This window comes from Canis aureus, chromosome 8 (genome assembly GCF_053574225.1).
Source record: "Canis aureus isolate CA01 chromosome 8, VMU_Caureus_v.1.0, whole genome shotgun sequence".
NCBI lineage: Eukaryota > Metazoa > Chordata > Mammalia > Carnivora > Canidae > Canis > Canis aureus.
Window position 1 is genome coordinate 4881558 of NC_135618.1, and position 14897 is coordinate 4896454.

Genomic DNA, 14897 nt, shown 5'->3' on the forward strand with positions numbered 1-14897 from the left:
AAAGTCATTATTTAGAATGATGAGGTAGGGCTGTGCTGTATTTGAGGATGCCGTGTAAAAAGAGTGTTTTATGAAAGTCAAATGAGTGTTGGGAGCTTTGCCTACAGGGGACTGTATTTATCCTTTCACTATACTTTCTAGATGAGACAGAGAACATGAAAGAGATTAATCAGCCCAGATTCTAATATCATATCTGTGTGTTTGCAGATCATGACTTGCAGAGATTGTAGAGATCATGTAGACATAATCAACCTGACTTTCATTCTTGAATTTGAATGTGAGCAGGTAGCGGATGCAAGTGGACAATGATGGAGACCTGAAACTTGCACGCAAACACTGCACTTATAAACATCCTAATTTGAAGATGAATAAAAAAGAAAAACGGTGTCCATGAAGGATAATATAAATCACAGGAAAAGAAATAAAAAGAACATTATCAGGAAGTCTCAAGGGTGGATTTCCGAAAACAATATTTTATTTAAAAAGTAAAATTCCCTTAAAAAAAAATTAATTATCCTAGGAGAGGGTGGGAAAGAAGAACTCAGAAAGAATAGCTTCTCCAAAAGGGTATAGGATAGGTAGATATGAAGATGGAACAGTATTAAAATAACAGTGCAAAGGAAGATTGTGGAAAATAGAAAATCTGACAAGGCACTTAACGTGCAATAGCAGGATTTAATGTATGTGTATTTTAATGTAATATATATTTTACATATAAGGCGAAGACCAGGATTACAACATCAGGTCACTGATGATCAGGAAACAATCTCTATGAAAATTAAAGGGGAAGGAAAACAAGAACAAGAAAGAAAGAAACTAAAATTCTAAGAATAAAGACGATAAATAAGAACAATGAATATGAATCCAACTTAAGAATGATAGATTCCAGAGGAAGAAAATAGAACATCAGGAGTAAAATCAGTTATATCAAATATAATGATGATGAGGAAGAGGTAAAGAAAAAGGATGAAGGTGGTGGTGACAACAATAGCAACATCCTTGTGGGAGGACAAATTCTAAATGCAGGTAAAATTACTTGATACGCAGAAAAGTTAGCACTTCAACAACTATCTGAGAAAGCTATGTGAAGATTCTAATTCTCTTGTACTTGTTATGATTTTTAAAAATATATAAGAATACTGTGGTTTTATTATTTAAAAATCTGAGAATTATGAGAAAGGGCAATCAGAGAAGAGTATATCCAATTGTCTATTCCATGTGACTATGAGACAAAAGTTATCATTTTATTTTGTACCTTGATAAGTAAAGAAATAGGTTGATTGGACAGATGTGCTGTACCTTTTTCCATCTTTGCTGAGGTGTAATTGACAAATACAATTATGAAATATTGGAAGTGCATAGCATGGCAATTTAATGTACAGACACATTGGACACATTCACTTTAAAAAATCAAAGAAAATCACTAGAAGGATTAAAAACTGATTTTCTATCTTCTAAATTACCATAGAATCTGAGTCACTTTAGATTCCCGAGGGAGTGACCAGCAAATATATGAAAAAAAGGTAAAAAATCTGTATACTTGCTGAAAATATAGGATGACTGCAAGGGTTATTTTAGATCAAAACAAAAATGGGATTATATTGAAGAACTACAAAGAACTTATTCTCACTCTCTTATTTAAAAGAAAACACTGTTATGGAGAGTGAAAATGACAAGGACAGAACTCAGAGCTAAAATTGAAAAATGAGGCTAGGTCCAGACATAGGCAAATAAAACTATAAACAGCTGCATGTTTCAGGAATAAGAGATTGTTTTAAAGGAATCTGTGGACGCGCCTGGGTGGCTCAGTCAGTTAAGCACCTGACTCTTAGTTTTAGCTCAGGTCATGATCTCAGGGTCGCGAGATTTAGCCCTGCATCAGGCTCTGCATCAGCAGAGTCTGCTTGAGATTTCTCTCTCTCCCTCTTCCTTTGCCCACCCCCAAGTAAATAAATACATCTTAAAAGAAAAAAAGGAATCTCTAGGAGGAAACCATCCCCCTGGGAGCAATCAGACATAACTGGCTTACCAAAGGGTATGATGGATGGTGGAAGCACTTTGTCCTAGGCCAGAATGTAGAGATCAATAACGGGATAAACATTATGTAGATAGATGACAGATAGATAAATAGATAGATGCATACATACATGCATAGATGATAGGTAGATGTGCACACACAACATTATATATATCTTATCATATTACTTTAGGTTTTTGGAAATCCAAGTGAACAGCAACAACAAAATAAAGAATAAAAGGAAACTTTGTAGCAATAATTCTTCTAAGAATCTCTCCTACAAGTCTATTTACACATGTAGAGAAAAACTTCTGCATGGGATGTAAATGGCAGATCTATACAGAAGAGTAACTATTAAAAACAATCAATAGGGACTAGTTACATCAATGATGGTGTATCTATACATAAAATAATAGTGCAGTCCTTAGGGTAAAAATGAGTTCCATCTAACTGTATTAGAATATGCGTGATTAAGCAAAAAGAAAAAAATGAAGTAAGGTACAGAATAATGACAGTGGCATGTTCCTGCATTTCATTAAAGATAATCGGTTTGCATATCAATGATTGAAACATGTCTGCATTGAAAACCACCAAACTATTGAAATTACTTATGTTGTACAGCTGAGTGTCTGGGATAGCAGAAGAGTATTTTCCATCGCACTACTTCTGCAGTGGCTGAATTGCATGTGTCACATTTATTTTAAGATACCTTTTAGAAGAAAACTTCCTTATGCTAAAATTTAGAGTTGGCTACATATGAAATGACTATAAAAAACGAAAAATTGCACAGATATTTTCAACTAACATTTCTATCACCATGTACGAGTATTATGCAATATTACTTACATAGAATTATAAGTAGGCAATTGCAAAATTGGAATAAAATCAGATTAAAGGCTTGAGATTGTTCTCTACTATAATTAATACCTGTTTTCAAAAAAACAATTTTATCCTTCCGAAGAGAACCCACAGCTTTTATGTCTCTGACTCTGGCTCTGCAGAAGCAATTGGTCAAATGAAAGCAATTAGCCAATTGTGCATGGCTTGACTATTGTCATGGGCATGGCAATTAGCCAATTGTGCATGTGCATGGCTTGACTATGCAAGCAGTGGGGGCAAGAATAGGAATAGTTGCCAACACGTATCAGATGAGGTTGGGGAAACTGGCCATAGACCTTCAGATATTAGAGAATTACTGGAGCACACTATATACCAGGAATCACATAAAGTGAAATATGACCTTGGATAAAGAGAAGCAGAAGAGGACAAATTCTTTTCAGTGACATGATTTTTACTAAAATAAAAGAGAATTTTGAATATTAAGTTTATGTAGAGATTGGTCATACATGCCAGAAACATCTTGAGGCAAGCTTGTCTCTTAAAAATTAAGAAATAGGGATCCCTGGGTGGCGCAGCAGTTTGGCGCCTGCCTTTGGCCCAGGGCGCGATCCTGAAGACCCGGGATCAAATCCCACGTCAGGCTCCCAGTGCATGGAGCCTGCTTCTCCCTCTGCCTGTGTCTCTGCCTCTCTCTCTCTCTGTGTGACTATCATAAATAAATAAAAATTAAAAAAAAATTAAGAAATACTTAGGCATTACTCCTTGGTGCCTGCTAGAAATTCCTTGTGTTTATAAATCAATGGGAGAAATATCAACCCTTTGGCCACAGATTATGACCCTAAATCTATCAGCTCCTTCCTTCGTGCAAATTAAGTTTCAGTGGGACATACGGCCACGCGGTTAGTCTAACAATTCCTAGTCTCTCTTACAACTCTACAGCTCGGGACGTCAAATGACAATTCTCACCCATGGAATGAAACAACAATAATAAATGCAACTGACACCTCAGGTGCTTCCAGGGAAGTGGTTTGCCCTGGTCTCCATTTTCCCCTTTTCCTATAGTCTGGAACACAGGTGCAGCAACAGCAAAACTGCAACCCAGCAGATGTGGAAAATTCCTGAGCAAATAAGGAACCTGGATCTCTGAAATCCTTATAGAACAAAATTTTAAAAATAAGAAGCAAATTCCTATTGCAATGCACCCACTATGTTTATGGGTTCTTTTTGCAGCAAATTAGCCATCATCCAACCTAATAAATCTTTATTCTCAATCAGGATATTGATCTGATGCAGGGACATAAGTCACAGGTGGAATCAGCAGCTCCCTCTATCTGTTCTGACTACATCCCTCCACACTCCTTCTCAAAATCCTCTTCCTAAGTGTATTTTAACCCTGATATTTTCACGTTTCTGATGTCTTTGGAATAACCACTCGTCGCCAACGGCCACACCGCCCTGAACGTGCCGATCTCGTCTGGAATAACCACTTGTTTCAGGGTCAATTTCTTTCTTTCTTTCTCTCCCCCCACCCACCAAAAGAGTATTACTTTGCAATAGAGGTTTCTAAAAAATGTTTAAATTGGTACATTGCCTGAATGGTAGAAATCATTCAGAGTAGAAAAAAAAAAAACCTGAAAGCCTTCTATGGATCCTTGGTTCTGAAGGATCTATAGAAGAAACACTCATTATGTTTTGTTTTGTTTTTGTTTGTTGGTTTGTCTGTTTAAGTATTGGGTATGTTCACATCATCCGAGCTTTGAAAGCTAAATTAAAATAATGTGGGAAAGTACCCACTACCTCAGTATTTGGCACCTAGGGAGTCTCAACTCTGGTTACTCCTTTTCTACTCCCCAAACTAATGGCCAAAAATCTTAATCCAAATATCTTATTAAAAACACACACACACACAACTAAAACCATTATTTCTATTTTATTTCTTAATGAGGAGGGAAAAAAGAGGAACTAAGTATATAAAACAACAGATCCTGTTAATTAATATTCTTTCTTTAAAATGCAAACAAGTCACAAGTTGTGTTTAATGATACCTGACCAGAGTCCAAAAGTAAAACAGTAGCCATGGATACTGTATGAACGGATGTCCAAGATAACCAAGAATTAGCTGTAATTGAATCTGAATATTTATTCAAGAGATCTAGTCTTAGATTTACATATTCAAAATTTATGTCCCCTTAGTAACTATAACCCATCTCTTACCCTTGCACAGTAAACATGTACAGGTTGACACACACTAAATAATACATATATATGTGATATCTTTTAATAGTTTATAATTCATAAATTATACTTAAAATCAGTTATTTACTAACATGTAAACAATAATACAACATAGTTTATTAATGCTAATCCAGGAAGAAAATTAATATGATACAGCAAAATTCAGAATTCAAGTTACCATTACCTGTTTTATGGAGAAAGCACATAAACAAATTCTCAAGTTGTAGATTAAGCATGAGAATGAAGTCTCCCTGGTTTTACAATACATTTTTCCCCATCTTGCCCACAAAGCTCTTTTATGTTACTACTCTAATAAACTCTTCCAATCTGGAGAAAACTTCTCTACCCTTAATGCAGAAAACAAGCCTTTTATTCCCACATGAGTGTGCTTATTAGTAGTTCTCACTACTTAAAATTTCTCATTCCATCTGTTTTGACATCCTTCCAACCTAATTTGTACCTCTACTTCACTGAGCCTTCTTTGACTATCTTTCTAGGACTAGTCTTTGGTATATATTTTCCTTTTTTTTTCCATACAGATTGTTTATTTATGTATTTATGTATATTTTTTCCTATTTAAATTCAGTTAGTCAACAACATACACTACATCGTTTGTTTCAGATGTAAAGTTCAATAATTTATCAGTTGCCTATAGCACCCAATACTCCTCATACCATGTGCCCTCCTTAATGCCCATCACCCAGGTACCCCATCTCCCAACCACCCACCTCTCCTCCAGCAACCTTCAGTTTGTTTCCTAAGACACTCTCATTAAAAGGCACCTGGGTGGCTCAGTGGTTGAGATCTGCCTTTGGCTCAGGTCATGATCCCAGGGTCCTGGGACTGAGTCCCACATCAGGCTCCCAGCTGTCTCTTTCTGTGTGTTTCCCATGAATAAATAAATAAAATATATTTTTTTAAAAGAGGCACTCATGATTTTTCTCCCTCTCTGACGAATTCCCATTCAGTTTTCCTTCCCTTCCCCTATGATCCTCTGCATATCAATATGCTGTTTCTTATATTCCACATATAAGTGAAATCATGATAATTGTCTTTCTCTGATTGATTTATTTCTCTCAGCATAATACCTTACAGATCCATCCATGTCAATGTAAATGGTAAATAGTCATCCTTTCTGATGGCTGAGTAGTATTCCAGTGTATATATAGACCACATCTTCTTTATCCATTCATCTGTCGAAGGACATCATGGCTCCTTCCACAGTTTGGTTATTGTGGACATTGTTGCTATAAACTTTGAGGTGTAGGTGTCCCGGTGTTTCACTGCGTCTGTATCCTTTGGGTAAATGCCTAGTAGTGCAATTGCTGGGTCGTAGGGCAGATCTATTTTTAACATCTTGAGGAAGCTACACACTGTTCTTCAGAGTGGTTGCACCAGCTCACATTCCCACCAACAGTGCAAGAGGGTTCCCCTTTCTCTACATCCTTTCCAACATTTGTTGTTTTCTGTCTTGTTAAATTTCACCATTTTCACTGGTGTGAGATGGTATCTCAATGTGGTTTTGATGTGGTTTTGTATTTCCCTGATGGCAACTGACTTGGAGCATCTTTTCATGTGTCTGGTTGGCCATTTGTATGTCTTCTTTGGAGAAATGTATGTTCAGGTCTTCTGCCCATTTCTTGACTAGATTATTTGTTTTCTTGGATGTTGAGTTTGATAAGTTCTTTATAGATCTTGGATACCAGCCTGATATGTCATTTCCAAGTATCTTCTCCCATTCTGTAGGTTGCCTTTTAGTTTTGACTGTTCAGAGGCTTTTTATCTTGATGATATCCCAATTGTTCATTTTTGCTTTTGCTTCCCTTGCCTTTGGAGACAGGTCTAGCAAGAAGTTGCTGTAGTTGAGGTAAAAGAGGCTGCTGCCTGTGTTTTCCTGTAGGATTTTGATGGATTTACTTATTTTAGAGGAAGAGTGCCAGTGGGAGAGGAAGAGAGAATCTCAAGCAGACTCCATACTGAGACTGGAGCCTGACACAGAGCTTGATCTCATGATCCTGAGATCATGACTTAAGCTAAAACCAAGAGTCAGACACTTAACCCGACTGTGACACCCAGGCACCCATGGTATTTCTTGTCTGAATCTTTCATGTGACATTTAAACACAAAAATAGCTCTGATGTATTGAGTGCCAGATAGTGTGCCAGTCATTTGGTAGTACTATGCTTTAAGAAGTGTGCTGATGAAGAGATTGAATAAAAGAACCCAATGTCACAAGCCCAACAATTGGTAGAACCAGAATTTTAGATCAAATCTGTTCGATTTTATTTTCTAAGACAGCATTGACTTGAGGAAACTGTTTCAGAAGTCCAAATCAGATGAGTGATACTCAGCTTGAAAACTATAAGTGGGAATTAATTATGCATTCCCCTATAACTTTACTTACCAATGGCATGAAATACTTTGAAATATGTACTTTGACTAGGTTTGGGATAATAGCAGTGAAGAGAACTGACAATATCTCAACCATCCTGAGATTTTATTCTTATGGGGGAAATAAGATGGTTTCAAAAAGCCATAAGTGTCAGGAAGCTGGAAAAAATAGTAAATGGTAAAGTAATGGAGATTATGGATTCCTAATATTACAGCTGAGAAGCCTGACATCTAAATGATTAGTAAGATCCAGTCATGAAATTATCTAGAAGAACTTTACAAGAAAACAGCACAGCAGGTGCAAATGCCCTGAGATAAGAATAAGGTTGGAGGATTTGAGAAACAAACAAAAGGTCTGTGCGCCTGGAGAATTCTGTGTGAAAGTAGGCTTATATGGCATGAAGTCTGAAAGGAGGCCTGGGCCAGATTACAGAGGTCATCCCAAGCACCCTGGAGTTTAGCCTAAACTCAACAGGAAGCCATTAGAAAGCTTTAAGCAGAAGGTTATGTGGTAATATGTGTGATTAAAAAAAAAAGTTTCTGGAAATGGGTCAAGAATGAAGTATGAGGTAAAGGACAAGAGTAACCACAGGTAGATCCATGAAGAAGTGACTTTCATAGTCCAGGTAAGAAATGAGGATAGCGAGGGCCAAAATGGGGATGGGAAAAGCATATGAATTTGGGACTTAATGGAAGGGTGTCACATCAACAAGACTTCTGAATGGATTGGATGTAGGGGGTAAAGAATAGTAAGAAATTCTGAAGGACTCTAAGTCATATGGGTTGGAGCCAAATAAGCTTGAATTCAAATCCCAGCTATGACATAGATTAGCTCTGATACATTTATCAAGGAATTTGCCTTCTCTTAGCTTCATTCTCCTACCTGTAAATGGAGACAATACCTACCTTCAAGATATAATAAACGAATTGAGTTAATAGTACTAAAAATTTTTAACATAGTGTCAATACATAGTAAAAACTCACTAAAGGTAGATATTAGTATTAAAACTATGTTTACTTCACAATGAAAAAATTGCAGTTTTTGTTGGAGTCATAATTATCTCAAACCAGTTCCATTGTCTCAATTCTGTCAAAAATAAACAGAAAACAACATAAAAGTTCTTTTTTTTTTTTTTGCCAGAGATGCAATATCATCCACCAAATATTTAGTGGTCACTAAGTACACACAAGACCTGTAGAAGGTACAAGAAATCTAAAAATAAGCAAAGGATAGTCCCGATTTCAGAGATCTCAAAGGCAAGCAGGGGAAACATGCAGTTAAAGTCACCGTGCTACGAGTTAAATATAGCAATATAGACATGTACATACTCTGATGGCAGCATATGTATGGGCAAGAGAGCATGTATCTCTGGGTAAGGAGAGGAATGTTAGAGAAAGAAATAGAGAAGAGTGTTCCTCGGTCATCCCATAGAAAAGGGGAGTAAAAAAAGGGAAGAAGAACATTCTAAGTTGAAGAAACAGCCTCAGTAAAGAGAGTATGGAGGAAAAATGCTAGGTGTGTTTCCTGGGCGGAGGGCAGTTCACATACCTGTGCAGAGGGTAGATCAGAGAGGGCGGGAGGGTAAGAGATGGGATAGTAAGGTCAGGGCCCACGTCAAAGGCAGGCTGAAGCAAGATTTGTGCAGAGCTTTGAAGGCCATGCCTACGACTTAGTTGCTCTCACCGACAGTGCAGAGCCAGAATTATCAGAAAGTTTGAGGCATGACCAAGTTTGTTTTTTTGTTTTGTTTTTTTTGTTTTTTTTTTTTTTAGATTTCATTTATTTATTCATGAGAGACACAGAGGGAGAGGGAGAGACACAGGCAGAGGGAGAAGCAGGCTTCATGCAGGAGGGAGCCCGATGTGGGACTCGATCCCGGATCTCCAGGATCACGCCCTGGGCCGAAGGCAGGTGTTAAATCACTGAACCACCCAGGGGTCCCCAAGTTTATGTTTTAAAGCTATTACCCCCCGCAAAAAAATAATAAAGCTATTACCCTTTGGGCTTTTGGAGTTTAAATCAGAGTAAGAGCTGCTAGAGGAGTAAAATTAGACTGTGGGGGTCCCCCTGCCCCCGTTTTTGTGATGGAGGTGAAAATGGTACACGCTTGGTGATTATTAAGCATATACAGTGTCTGTTATGCTTTTCTCCACCATGCCCCCCCCCCCCATAGCCAGTCATGGGGTAAGTCAAGGTCAGAAAAACAAGTCAGAGACATAAACCAATCCCACAGTTCCTGATTCTCAGTTCAGCTCTTATGCAACTAAATAATGTGAAAATGTGCCTGGATGCTGCCCGATAGAGGGAAGGTTCCATTTTTATATGTAAAAACTACCTTTATATGCACAAAATAAATTATAAGAGCTGTGCCACTTTAATCAATCTGTATTGCTAGAACTAGGCTCTATAGCTATTAAAAGACTTCTACTTCCTGAGACTTCCTCTTGCCATGCAGCTTAGTCACGCCTCCTTGAGCACATGGAGGCATGAATAAACTTTAAAAGAGAAAGAGGAATATGCCTTCCCTGCTTTTGTAAACACAGCAGCTGATGTGTTTGCCCTGAAGGGAGAAATCTGCCACTTTGTAAGTTAAGCCTGAGTGAATTGCAGGGCTTCTAGACAGATACTCAGGAAATAGGAAAGCAAAGTTTTAAAACAAAATCATTACCCTCCTTCCAGACCACAGGATTTAGGGTAACTGGCTATTTGGGGAGAAGGTCTAAACCATTCAAGCAGAATGTGTATGCCTTTCATGATCACCTAAATCTAGGGAAGCTACTTCAAAGACCTGTTTTTAAAGTAAGGGATCCTAAGTAAAGTGATTAAAGTACCTCATCCAAGGTCAAACAGTTACTAAGTTGAAGGCCTGTAATTGCAGCTCTGGCCTCATGATGGCACACACACGGGATATTTCTAGAGGCCTCTCCACCTGCAGTGAAAGCAGGGGAGGTAACTGGACGTGCTCTCAGCCAGTCTCCTGACTGCGTCCCAAGAAGTCTGCCTTTCCTGTGGATTTGCCCCCTTGCTTCCTGCTATTGAGAAATGCATTCTGTGTAATCATAAACTAAATGTCCTATTAATTCACCCATCCATTCATTCAGGAAATACCTATGGGGACGCCTGGGTGGCTCAGCGGTTGAGCATCTGCCTTTGGCTCGGGGCCTGATCCCGGGATCCTGAGATCAAGTCCTGTATCCAGCTTCCTGCTTGGAGACTGCTTCTCCCTCTGCCTGTGTCTCTGCCTCTCTCTCTCTGTTTCTCATGAATAAACAATCTTTTTTTTTTTTCTTAATAAAAAAAGCATCTATGAGATAAAGTTGTGTGACAAAATTCCCAATAAGTTCATAATTGAAAGACAAAGTAGGAAAGAAAGATACAAAAAACTGTAATTACCAGAGAGTATGGAAAGTACCTTAATTATTTTTTAAAGAACAGGTGAATCACAGATGAGATGGAATGATTAAAACTTCTTCTTTCCCTTCAAATCACTGAAAATATACTGCTTAAGGTTTTGTTAAGTCCTTAAGAAAAATCAGGTGCTGGACACTTACAAAGAACCATTTCCTAATCTTGACAGTGAAATGAAATGTAAATTACATGATGAGATGGGGGCTCCCCCCAACACACTGGCCAATCTGCCAAAATTTGAAATTCTTATAATTTTAATCATTAAATATATTAGACAACAAAAGCAGGAACATTATTATTTTTAAAATAGGCTTCATGCCCACTGTGGGGCTCAAACTGAAGACCCTGAGATCAGGAGTCACACTCTCTACCAGCTGAGCCAGGCACCCAAGAGCAGGAACATTATTTTTAAGAAGTGAATCCCAGTTAAAATTGTATTAACTCACTAAAAGGATTCATTCATTTAGATTAACTTGTTGATAGACCAGACCCTTAGACACTGATAATGGAAAAGGTGACCTCTGTGAGCTTTGAGATTCTAAGTAGATTCATCTTCAACACTCACCCCCCTAATGTCTTTAAAAGGAGCTCTTAGGAAGCAAGACAAAGGATCTTGAAATGAATGGTTTCTAGAGATAATGCCCTCTCAGGAGATAGGAAAAAAAAAAAAAAAAAAAACAACCATTTTTCTCAAACTACACAAAGACAAAAGGCCAATAAAAGAAACTACTTAAATTTAAAAATCCACTTGCCTCCTAAAAACAGGGTAATTGAATATCATTTCAAATTTTATACAAAAAAAAAAATTTGCTCTGGCCTGTTATCACAAAACCTGGACGTTATGAATAAGTCACTATTTACCTGCGAAAGAGACGTTAGCATGGTCTTTCAAGTTGTTTTCAATGTTTCCTACTTCTGACTTTTTCCCTTTAGAATAAAAGCAACAAAGAATATTTTATAAGCCAAAGAAAAAGATTTTTGGTTTGATGTAATATACTAAATAATATATTTAGATGTAGGAGCTATATCTCAAATGAGTTTAAAAGGATCATTATAATGCTTTTTTTCTGAAAATCCTGGATGTTTGTTATTTTTGTATATGCCACTGTCTTCAAAGCTTGCAATAATTTAAAACCTCTGCCTTTAGAGTTGAATAACAAAAGCAGGATAATTTATACTTCATTTAAAATTAATCTGTGGCCATTGATATTAAAAGTAGTGTGGTCAGGACCTCTTCTCCAGTTTGGGGACGAGGATTGTTCCTGGCTTCCGATGAGTGTATCTCTGCTGAGCAGAGCCTGAGGCTCCCCCTGAGGGAGGAAACACACTGGAATCTACAGCACCTGCACCTGGTGACTAGACATCAGACAGAGACTAACAGATAGAAATCAGCTACCACTGTCTGAGATTTTTTTTAAAAAAGAAAAGGCCAAGGTCAAGGTTGTTACCTTTTCAGTGCTTCTAACTCATTCTGATGAGCTCTCTGTGATGCTGTACTTCCATGGCCCTGTTCACGCCTGTCTTGTCTGATGGACCCATTAGTTTAATTACGGACTGTCTGCCTTAGAACGCACAGACCTTACTATTATCAAATACATTTCACAAAGTTTGCCTCATAAACCATCTGCATCAGAATCACCTGAGATCCTTATTAAAAATGCAGATTATGACAGAACTCCAGTCTGAATATGGAGCCGAGACATCTTTATTTTTTGTTTATTGTTTAAAAGATTTTATTTATTTATTCATGAGAGACATACACAGAGAGGAAGAGACACAGGCAGAGGGAGGAGAAACAGGATCTTGCAGGGAGCCCAATGTGGGACTCAATCTGGGGACCCTAGGATCACGCCTTGAGCCAAAGTCAGACGCTCAACCACTGAGCCACCCAGGCGTCTCCATCTTTATTTTAAACCAGTACCTCAAGTGATATTTTCCAAACTAAAGCTGGGGAACCAGTGACTTATGAAAACTTCTTATTCTAGAACTTGGTATCATGCCTTTATTCACACAATGGGGCCAATACTTAAATGAGCTCTCAGCTTACTTATGAGTCTTTCTACTCCCCCCCCCTTTTTTTAAAGACTTTATTTATTTATTCGAGAGAGAGGGTCAGGGGAGGGGCCAAGGGAAAGGAAGAGAGTCTGAAGCAGGTTCCACACTCAGCGCAGATCCCTGTGTGAGGCTCCATTTCAGGCTCTTGAGATCATGACCTGAGCCAAAATCAAGAATTATATGCTTAACTGACTAAGCCACTGAGGCATCCCTCTATTTTCCTTTTTAAGATGCAGAAATGACATAACAGGCGTTAAAGTGACGCAAACCTAAGTTCAACTTGCCTCAGTCTCCTCATGTAGAGAAGAAAAAATTCAGTAGTACTTCATGTGACCGGTTACCATCTGTCTACTCTAGAATAGAAACTCCATGAAAGAAGGGTCCTATAGTGTCTATAGCGCTCTGTAATCTCAGCACTCTGGACAGCAACAGCACACGGTCATTGTTCAAGAATATATTGATTATGGGTTTATTATAGGAGTTACTTCGACGAAAGGTATATACAAAACAGTAATGTCACCTACAAAGTAAACTAAGCTGTTCTTACTGTTCTTTTTATTACTATTATGACTTTAAAATATGAGAATGTTCAAAATAAAAGAAAAATCGTAATAGAACAGATGTGGACTATAGGGATTTCCATAGGGAGAAAAATAAAGTAATACTAATTTTCTTCAATAATGCATATATCATTTTAGCAAGGTAGAAACCCATGATTCTGATTCAGAGAAAAAAACCTGTCCTATGGAAGAAATCATGCAATCAAACTTTGACTTTTCTTAGAGTATTTAGAAAAGCATACATGGAATTGAGAAATCCTTTTTTTTTTTTTTTTTTAAGAATTGCTTAAGTATAGATTTATAACTCCACTGAATGAAAATCAGAGTGGTACCAATTAGCATTTTGTTAATAATTTAGTATGTCTTTAAAGAGGGAAAAAAAGTATTTATACCTTTCCAGATAAGTGAACTTGACTATGAAAATAATCATATACCTGTACTGCAATTCTTAAATAGATCCTAATGGTGGTCCTGAAAAACAATAATAATGTTTCACTTTAATAATAAAGTTACCTCGAGGCCAACCTAATCTACTGCTACCTATTATCAGCATTTCATTATATACTTCTGATATGTTTCTGTCCAAACATCACTTCATTAGAGGAACAATTTCTGGCTTCCTCATATGAAATAGTAACTCATCTCTCACTCTTTTCACTGATTACTTTTCTTTATTTTTCTTCATGGCAATTGAGCACCATTCAGAATACTATTCTCTTCTCTTCATGAACTGTCTCCTCAACATAGTATAAACATAAGACCTCAGTCAGTGGACCATGTAGGCCACAGACTGTCCATAATTAAGGAATGTTGTTTTAAAAAAAAGGCAAAATTTGGGCGTAAGACAGTGTTGGATACTGAACAATCAATACTGGCCTCGGGTAGTAATAGACTTGGTGATGCTGTCTCCAGAAGGTTGTTAATAGGCACCGAGAACCGCATGAAAAGAATCTATTTGAATATCAGAGGCTAAGTAGATTTCCTAAAGCATGTTCTATGAAATAATTTAGTTATGAAACAGATAAAAAACAGGTAATTTAGCAAAATAAAACAAGGAAATGTTTCTCCAAAACGTACCTTTTGAGGTTCAGACATCAAAAACTATAAGAAATCTTGGAGCAAGAAAATCTTCTTACTTGACTACTCATGTTTCCCACATTCTTTTTTTCCTCAAGGACTATTCCCTCTTCCCCACATCACATGCATTAACAGTGAGCTTGAAATAAGTGATCAAAGGCAATCAACAATGCAATGGGTTTAGCCATTTGGAGAAGGAATTAATCCTCTAAGAGAACTCCAACGAAAACTCCTTTGGTCTCCCACAGACTCAAGTTAGGGAGATGTGACTCTGTCCTGGGATATTCATTTGTCTCTTAGAATTCAATAGATA

At 37.5% G+C, this 14897-nt stretch overlaps 1 long non-coding RNA gene across 1 annotated transcript in view; it reads right to left on the bottom strand.

Moving 5' to 3' along the window:
- The window catches only part of LOC144317997 (uncharacterized), a 163463-nt gene that overhangs the window by 141335 nt on the left and 7231 nt on the right, over window positions 1-14897 (bottom strand). The gene's annotated exons all lie outside the window — the stretch shown is intronic.